Genomic DNA, 9,838 nt, shown 5'->3' on the forward strand with positions numbered 1-9,838 from the left:
CGAGCGAGTTTTACTCAAAAATGACATCCCTGGAACATTCATCCGCCATAAGGCAGGCACCCTTCAGATCATCCTTATAATAATTCTCGGGCTTGCGATGCTCCTTCCCCGGCGGTGGCCCGTCCTTCACAAGCTTCTCAGCATCCAGCTTGCCCCAGTGTACCTTAGCATGGGCAAGGGCCCTACGGGCACCTTCAATGCAGACAGAGCGCTTGATGACTTCGAGCCTTGGATAGGCCCCCACCAGCCGCCGCACCAGCCCAAAATAGCTCCCAGGCAGAGCCTCCCCATGCCAGAGCTGAACTATGAGGCCCTTCATGGCCTATTCGGCCGCCTTGTGAAGCTCGACCGGTTGCTTCAGCGCAGGAACTGTGCCAGGCTGTTAAAGAAATAAACAGCCCTCCTCCACAACCCAAGGACCCAGGACGGTCTCTCGACCCGGCCTCTCAAGAGGATCCGGACGTATCTGTGGAGCTGATTTATGGAGTGTTCCATCAATTGAGAAAGGACAACGCCTTGGTGGCCATTACGGCCGATTACCCAGGGCTAATCCCGGCCTGCCAGGTAACTGAGATCGAAGTTCCAGTACCCCGAATAGGGGTCCACCCTCTCGTGTGTTTAGTTTCCTGATTACAACCGAACTTTGTAGGGGAGGTTTCTGAGACGGGAGGCCGAACCTGCGGCGACAAGCCGACGAGGGGCCGCAGGGCCCCGTGGGCAGAAAAGAGGTGCAGTCCGGACTTAGGCGTCAGCGCAGAGGTATGGCGCGCCTCCTTATCCCAGGTGTTATACCTTTAAGGCATATTTACACTCGTGCTCTCTTCAGGACAAAGAGACCTCGCCGGACTATATTCGGAGAGGCTGCCAATCGCGCCTCCACCAGCCAGGCTCCAAAGCCTGGTCCGGAGGCGGAGGCGGACACAAGGCGCGCACCGGACGCTCCTCCGACGGAGGATGTGGACAGGTTGTCTGCCACCAACTCTGAGGTGGAGAGTGCCATGAACCACAGGCGTCGCCAGACAATTTTTCGCGATGCTTGTTTCTCCCAAGAGGCATTAGATGCCTTCAAGTCGGGAGATGCGTACCTCCGTGTCGCTCAAAATGGTCTAGTCAGAGCCACGGAGCAATATGTAAAAGACATACGGGTAAGAAAATTTTGGTAATTATATATATAACAGTAGCCCCCGAGACTTGAAACAGTCAGAATAACTGATTTAAGGACCATATGTTATGCAGGTTCTTACATAAGAGAATTCCCTACTGTCCCAGGAGCTGGAAGAGTGCAAAGCCCAACTTGAGGCCGCACTAGCCGCGGCAGGTGAGCCGAAGAAGACCCCTTCTGGTAATATACACTTCGAAAGATAAGTATTTTGCAAAGCGCAACATGGGTGCGAATCTGACAAATGAAATTGCAGATGCCGCCGGATTGAATCCGAAAAGGCAACACCTCCTACGCCAGCTGAAGGCTGGTGAGAAGGTGCTGACAAAGGTGAGGCGGCAGAAGAACTATCTCCAAGATGCCAACGCCAAGCTGGACGTCAAGCTGAAAGATGTTCGTGCCCAGCTGTCAGACTCCGTTAAGGAGAATCAGCGGCTTCGGCGCGACATATTTAGTAAGTGCTTGAATGAACCTTTGGAGAAAAAAAAGTTTGGCGGGGAAGTCGACTAACAGAGTAATGTTTGTAGGTGTACTAACAGGTCGTCCTGTGGAGGAGATTCCTGGTTCTACGGGTGACCTTCTTCCCAAGCTCTCGCAACTGCTCGAGCAAGTTCGGAAGGCGATGCGAGGCGTTGCCCGGGCCCTGTGGCCATCCATCTCCGTGCCCGAAGGTCTTGGAGAGCTTGCGGAGAAGCTAAAGGGAGCACGGCGGTGCTTCCGATTGTGGAAGATATCGGCCTGCCGGCAAGGCGCTAGGGAGGCCTGGGCCATGGTGAAGACGCGGTACACAAAGGCTGACCCCAACCACATGGCCGAGGTCGGTCCTGTGGGGCCTGATGGGTAGGAGATCCTAGTAAGCTTAGTATACGGCCAAGTAGAATTGGCCGCAAAGTATTCCCAGCAGGACTGTAAATTAGACAGCCTGTTGGATGCTATTGAAGAGGAATACAATCAGTCAGAATGACTATGTAATTTAATTAACATTTATAATGCCTTCTAGCCGGATTGTAGATCGTTTGTCATGGCCGACCTTTTTGCTTCAGCCTCGGGACCTGACAGTTCGGAGTGTGTCCGAATTCCCATGCGGTTATATAAGAACCGGGGAATGCATGGAGACCAGGCGTAGGGGTCAGTAGTGCGTGAACAGACAAGTGCCCGACTAGTTAAGTTATATTATATGGTTAGTAAGAAACATCTTCCGGGGAGAATAGTTTCGTTAGGGGTTCCTTTCCCTGGGAGGCATTCCCTAAAGTGCATGCCCATTCTGCGAAAAAGACGCAGAAAAAAGCATCTGGGGGTGCATAAATAAATAAGTAAAAAGATCATCTTTTAGGTCACCGACCGAATATTCCCTTAAGAACGCTAGCTTTCGGCTTCACCCAGTCTAAGGTACACATCCGGATGATCCGGCAGTAACAATCGCAGAGGTGCTCCCTTTACCGCCTAGCCGAATAATCGGGAACGTAGGGGTAAGCACAGGAGCCAGGCAACCCAGCTTGGCCAAAACGTAAGTCATATCGATGCATATAATGGTGAAATAAAAGGTACATGCGGAAGTGTCACACATGTGCTGGGCATGAAGCCCGTATGAAGAAGCTTCTGGTAAAAGAAGCCCCCAGGTTTAATGAGTGCGAATAGCACGTCACTTGATGAGCCTTTAAAGGCTATAAGAGAAAGGAAGGTGAGAAGGAGAGAAATGTAAGACAGACAGTATATAAAAAATTGACTGAGGAAGGAGACGAACACAGAGTCCGGCACTAGGCATACAATATTCGGAGACGGGCTGCGTTCCATGGGTTCGGCTCGAGTTGGTTATCCGATGCATCTCGCAGGCGGTACGCTCCACCAGTCAGGACTTGGTCAATTATGAAGGGACCTTCCCACTTGGGCTTGAGTTTGTCCATTTTCTTGTCTAGCAGGCGTAGAACTAATTCGCCAACGTTGTAATTTTTGGCCCATACTTCTCTACTTTGGTATCTTTGAGCCTGCTGTTGATAGAATGCGGAACGGGATTTTGCCACGTCACGCTCCTCCTCCAATGCGTCCAAACTGTCTTGCCAATCGAGTTCGGCTTCTCTTTCTTCGTACATGCGCACTCGAGGTGAGTCATGAATTATGTCGCAAGGCAGAACTGCCTCTGCACCGTACACCATAAAGAATGGTGTGTATCCGGTGGTGCAATTCGGCGTGGTCCGCAGCCCCCAGAGTACGGAATCGAGCTCCTCTACCCAGTGCGTGTTAGATTCCTTGAGGGACCGCACTAATCTGGGTTTGTGGCCGCTCATGATAAGACCATTTGCACATTCGACCTGACCGTTAGTTTGTGGGTGATAGACGGAAGCATAATCGAGCTTGATGCCCATGTTTTTGCACCAGAGTTTTACCTCGTTGGCCGTAAAGTTCATGCCGTTATCAGTGATGATGCTGTGGGGGACGCCGTAGCGGTGTACAACCCCGGATATAAAGTCTATCACCGGTCCGGATTTGGCCGTCGTAATAGGCATGGCTTCTATCCATTTGGTGAACTTATCCACCATGACCAGTAAGTATTTTTGCTTGTGGGTTCCGCCTTGAAGGGGTCCAACCATGTCAAGCCCCCAGACCGCGAAGGGCCAAGTGATAGGGATAGTTTGGAGGGCGGTGGGTGGCATATGGCTTTGGTTTGCAAAGAGCTGGTAACCAGCACATCGTCGGACTAGGTCCTGGGCGTCTGCCCAGGCCGTCGGCCAATAAAAGCCTGTGCGAAAGGCCTTGCTTACAAGGGACCAAGCTGCAGCATGATGACCGCTGAGTCCGGCATGAATTTCAGCCAGGAGGTTCCGCCCTTCCTCTTCGAAGATGCACCTTTGAAGGACTCTGGTAGTGCTTTTCTTATAAAGATCTCCCTCGTGAACTTTGTAGGCTTTGGATCGCCGCACTATGTAGCGTGCCTCGTTTTGGTCCTCGAGGAGTTCCTGCCTAGTAAGGTAAGCGAGGAATGGTTCTGTCCACGGGGCGATGACGACCATTATTACATGGGCTGAAGGTGTTATTTCATTGGCAGAGCCTCCGATTGTGTCAGAATGTTCGGTGTCGGGCAGTGCGGTTGGGTCTAGGCTGTTATTGTTCGGCTCCCCTTCCCATACTACGGATGGCTTGAACAGCCTTTCCAAGAAGATGTTGGGGGGGACTACATCGCGTTTTGTGCCGATGCGTGCCAGGACATCTGCTGCCTGATTATTTTCCCGGGCTATATGGTGAAATTCAAGCCCTTCGAACCGAGCTGACATTTTTAGGACGGCGTTGCGGTAAGCTGCCATTTTTGGATCCTTGGCATCGAAGTCTCCATTTATTTGGGATATTGCAAAGTTCGAGTCCCCGCGCACCTCTAGGCGTTGAATGCCCATGGATACTGCCATCCGGTTAACTTTTGTATTTGTTGGAAGTCTTTTGGGATATCCAGTTGTGACAGAGCTTGGATCTTGGCTGGATTTGCTTCAATTCCTCTACCGGATACAATGAAGCCCAAGAGCTTTCCAGCTGGAATGCCGAAAATGCATTTTTCCGGGTTGAGTTTGATGTCGTATGTTCGGAGGTTATCAAATGTGAGCCTCAAGTCGTCTACTAGAGATTCGACATGTCTTGTTTTGACGACCACATCATCTACATATGCGTCCACTTTTTTGCCGAGCTGGTTTGCCAGACATGTCTGAATCATGCGCTGATATGTTGCGCCGGCGTTTTTGAGCCCGAAGGGCATTGTGTTGAAGCAGAATGGGCCGTATGGTGTGATAAATGCCGTTGCGGCTTGGTCTGATTCTGCCATCTTGATTTGATGGTAGCCGGAATATCATCGAGGAAACACAATGAATCGTGTCCTGCGGTAGTGTCGATAACTTGATCGATGCAGGGGAGTGGGAAGGGATCCTTTGGGCAAGCCTTGTTAAGGTCTTTAAAATCAACGCACAGGCACCAGGATTTGTCCTTCTTTGGTACCATCACTAGGTGTGCTAGCCAGTCCGGATGTTTTATATCTCTAATGAATCCGGCCTCCAATAGATTTGCTAGCTCCTCTCCCATGGCCTGTATCTTCGGTTCGGAAAAACACCGAAGATCTTTTTTGACAGGTTTGAATCCTTTTAGGATATTTAAGCTGTGCTCGGCCAGCCTGTGTGGGATTCCTGGCATGTCTGAAGGGTGCCAGGCAAAAATGTCCCAGTTCTCTCGTAGGAACTCTCGCAGTGCGGCATCTACATCAGGGTTTAACTGTGCCCCGATGGAAGCTGTTTTATTAGGGTCTGTTGGATGGACCTGGAATTTTACTATTTCGTCCGCCGGTTTAAAGGAGGTGGACTTGGATCTTTTGTCGAGTACCACATCGTCCGTATTCATCGTGGAGCGCAACGCAGTCAGTTCCTCAGCCGCTAGGGCTTCGGATAGTGCCTCAAGGGCCAGTGCAGCTATCTTGTTTTCGGCGCGGAGTGCTATGTCCGGATCACTAGCGAGAGTGATGATCCCGTTAGGCCCGGGCATCTTTAGCTATTGGACTGAGGACCAATGCGGCTGGTGCTCGGGCTATTCAGAATTTAGGTTCATCACTTGCGTTAAAGGTAATAGCCGTGTCACTCCATGGGTTTATTGTTGCTACTTGGTAGATTTCGGCAAGGCTACGGAGTGTCCTTTTTCACATATTATTTGATGCGAAAGTCTTGAAGACTGTTAATACTGTATTGGTGTCTCTGGGGTGGCTTTCTGTGGCCTCCAGAATTAGGAGATCTTCGCCAATTTTGGCCACCTGCCGGAGTATCCAACATGCTCTAAGGCTGTGAGTTGGTGTGGCGTCCTCTGTACTATTAATTTTACAGGGTCCATTGAGCCATCCTTCCAGTACGGTTCCATGCCCCGTAGAGGGTTTTTGCTTTTTGGTGTTTGACCCGGGTGTCTAGCGATGATGCACCCTTTTATTTCGGACTGGGTTTGTATTCAGGGCCGGATCGTCCCAAATTTTATTTCAGTTTTCCAGGCGCTTTCCATCGCACAGTACTTTCGTACGATGGACGCCAAGTCAGTGAAGCGTGTAATATCATGGCGACTGATGGCGTTGAGGATTCCCTTGTCCGTGTAATTATTGCAGAAGATTGAGATTGCGTCTTCCTCGCGGCAGTCCCTTATCCTGTTCCTAACCAGGAGGAATCTGGCCCAGTAATGATGTACTGTTTCTTTGGGCTCTTGCCTGATTTGGGATAGATCGCTTGTGTTCGGGTGGGTGGGTGGAGTTAAATCCGAAGCCTCACCCAGTCTGAGGCTCAGAGGCCGAGGAGTTTCCGAACTCGAAAATTTGGATTCCTGGATGTTGTCCAATGAATCCAGCCCATCGCCTGACTCTAAGTTCAGGTCTTGAGTGATATCCTCCCCTCCGCGGGTATCCGGCTTGGAGGGACCGGGAATCCAAACGTCGCTAGTCCTTAATATAGATGAAGGGTCGCCGCACTGTCCGTCTACCACGGCAACGTGACGGGTGACTTGGGGAGAGTTAATCTCTCGCAGATCGGGTTTAGGCCCAATCTGGTCGTAATCCGTAGCGACTCCCAGGGCGGCGACGCAATCCAAGAGATCGTTTATGGAGGAGAGCTCCATTTGATCTAACTGCTTGGCAAGTTCCGAGCTGACATGAAGATTGTTTTCGATGGCTCGAGAGGTCATCGTCGGCGTAGAAGCCGAACAGGCGGTCATAAGAAAACCACCTAGCCGGAGGGTTTGGCGGACAGCCAAAGCTCCCTTAGCAACGGTGTCATCTTTAAAGACGGGGCGAGGCATCCTTCCTGATGGCGACGACATAGAGGAACTCTCAATGAAAGCACCAATGTCGGTGTCAAAACCGGCGGATCTCGGGTAGGGGGTCCCGAACTGTGCGTCTAGGACGGATGGTAATAGGAGGCAAGGGACACAAAGTTTTACCCAGGTTCGGGCCCTCTCGGTGGAGGTAAAACCCTACGTCGTGCTTGATTAATATTGATGATATGGGTAGTATAAGAGTAGATCTACCACGAGATCGGAGAGGCTAAACCCTAGAAGCTAGCCTATGGTATGATTGTTGTTCTGTATGTTGTCCTACGGACTAAAACCCTCCGGTTTATATAGACACCAGATAGGGTTAGGGTTACACAAAGTCGGTTACAATGGTAGGAGATCTACATATCCGTATCGCCAAGCTTGCCTTCCACGCCAAGGAAAGTCCCTTCTGGACACGGGACGAAGTCTTCAATCTTGTATCTTCATAGTCCAGGAGTCCGGCTGAAGGTATAGTCCGGCCATTCGGACACCCCCTAATCCAGGACTCCCTCAACTGTCCAAACCAAAGAGACATACAAGTTCATGAAAGTTTAATTACAACATGAGCCAATCAATGTTTCAGAACTACACATAGCATCACTACTTTGGACTCGACTCAAGGTACCGGAGCATGGATGAAGCCGCCGTCTATCGTGATGGTCATGAAATCGCGGGCGTTGTCAGCCTGCATTTGTAGCGTTGTGTCTATCTCATTGTTGGACGGTTGATTTCTGAGGTTGAACTGCCCCGAGGTACGAAGGATATCTTGATGGATGGTTTCCTCAAACTCCGACTAGATGCGAAATAATTATTGTCTAATGTCCGCGTCCTAGATTGCCGACAAGCTCGCGGCCCAATCTTTGAGATTATTTGGTAGCACACGGTGATTATGGCCCCGTACGATCGCCGGCATGTGATGGAGGGCGTAGTAGGCATCCTTCTGACCGCCAGGCAGCTGCTTGACGCAGCAGAACGTCGTATTGTTGGCGAACGCGTGCTTGCCATACTTACGAACTGCCCTGGTGAAGGTGTCTCCAGATTTGGCGTAGCCGGGGAGAACATCATCAAGAACTTTCTTGATATTTGTGTAGTCTTTCTTCGACTGACGGTCTGAGTCGAAATACGTGGCCATGGAATATTTCGGGCTTAAGAGGATGAGTATGCAATGTGTGTCACTGCACAAAACACGGAATGTAAAAAAAAATCAAAATCTAAGAAATCATATGTTACGGGGAGGTTAAGGGGACGACTTACTCGGGAAAGTAAGGCACGAGGAAGTTATCCTTATCTGGGTTTGCCAGAATGACGCCTTCGAGGTAAGAACTCGCGACTTTCCGGTCCCGAGCGCTGCCCAAGATCTTGCAAGCATGTAGAAGGGGTCAACTATCACGATGTCCGGGGTCTTGTCTCTAAAAAATCCGCATCTCCATACTCAGCGAAAATAGCCAAACAAAGGTGTAGTGCAGCGGATGAAGGTTAAACATAGCGAAGATGTCATGAAACCGCAGGACGATCGTACCCCCGCTGGCGTTACCCACAAAGCCCTTGCCGTCTAGCACCTTGGCCACGAAAACCGGGTATGCCACGTCATTCTCTCTAAGACGCCGCTTCTCCAAAGAAAGAACACTGTCATGCAGACTCCCCATAGCACCGGTTGCAGCATTGAGCATATTAGTCGGTAGCATCGACCTACCCGCCATATGCACCCTCCTCGAGATATCCTTAGGTGAAGGTGGCCCGTCCTGAGCACAGATCGTCCTCGGTGCTGGCTGGCTCGCACCCTTGTTACTCTTTCTTTTCTGTCCCTTCTTCTTCTACTGTAATGGGACCGAGTTCTACTCACAAACCACCTTCTTGAGTGTGTTGGGGCTGATAATATTTCGCACCTCGGCTATCTGAGGCTCGATGAAGTCGGCAGCTGGAGGCGTCTCCTGAGAACTGAATGCCAGATGACGCCTGTTGCAATTGGGTTTCTCCGCGGTACCAGGTAGATCGCGATCGTCTTTTGTAGGGTTGGGTTCTTCAGAAGGAGGCCCCAAGAATTCCTCATCACACCCATGTTCGGCAAAGTACTTATCGACGTTGGTAAATGTACCGTCGTCGTTGTCGTCGTCGTCCGGATCCTGTGCCATATGCATGTTTGGATCCTGTGCCATAGGGATGTCCGGCATGTCCGGTAGCATTGCGGCGGTCTTGCCATGGCTTGGCGCCAGCACGACTGGCGGTGTTGTCTTTGGGGTGGTGTCCCCCGCCCCCAAACGAATCTGGCTCTTCGGCCAAAGCAGGGGCCAGCTTAGGCAGGCGCTGAGGGTCATCAGATCATCTTCGTCGGCCCCGGCGGGTCGAATCGGAGGTAACAACTCGTCGTAGCCTGGCAGCACCCGAACCAGTTGAACCCTATACATGGTGGGTGGCATCGGATTACTGTGGAACATGGGGTTGCCCGGTTGAACGATTTAGCCCTTGGCGACATCGACCAACTCGTCGTTCACGAAGTGCAGGAGAGTGCACGGAACATCGGCGGCGCCCTGCGAAAACATGTAGGGCGTCAGGGATGCCCAGTCAAAGGCAAGGAGATGAAGTCCTCGGCCGAGAGGCTTAATTAGTTACCGTGATGATGGCGTCAAGCTCGGCTAATGTCGAGGCACCGCTAACGGCGGGCGTGCAACTGACGGAGGGGCCGCTTGCTGCCGAGGTGCCGGCCGGCGTACACCCGGGTGCATTAAGCTCCAATGCCCGTGCCGGCATAGGAGACACCAATACCGCCTCCGCCAGAGACACCAATGGCGCCGCCTGTGCGTTGTGCGAGTTGCTGGCCGTGATGCTGGGAATCGGGGGCGGCCCCTATTGGCCGCTCGCAATCCACGT

This window comes from Triticum urartu, chromosome 7 (genome assembly GCF_003073215.2).
Source record: "Triticum urartu cultivar G1812 chromosome 7, Tu2.1, whole genome shotgun sequence".
In the NCBI taxonomy this organism is placed as follows: Eukaryota; Viridiplantae; Streptophyta; class Magnoliopsida; order Poales; family Poaceae; genus Triticum; species Triticum urartu.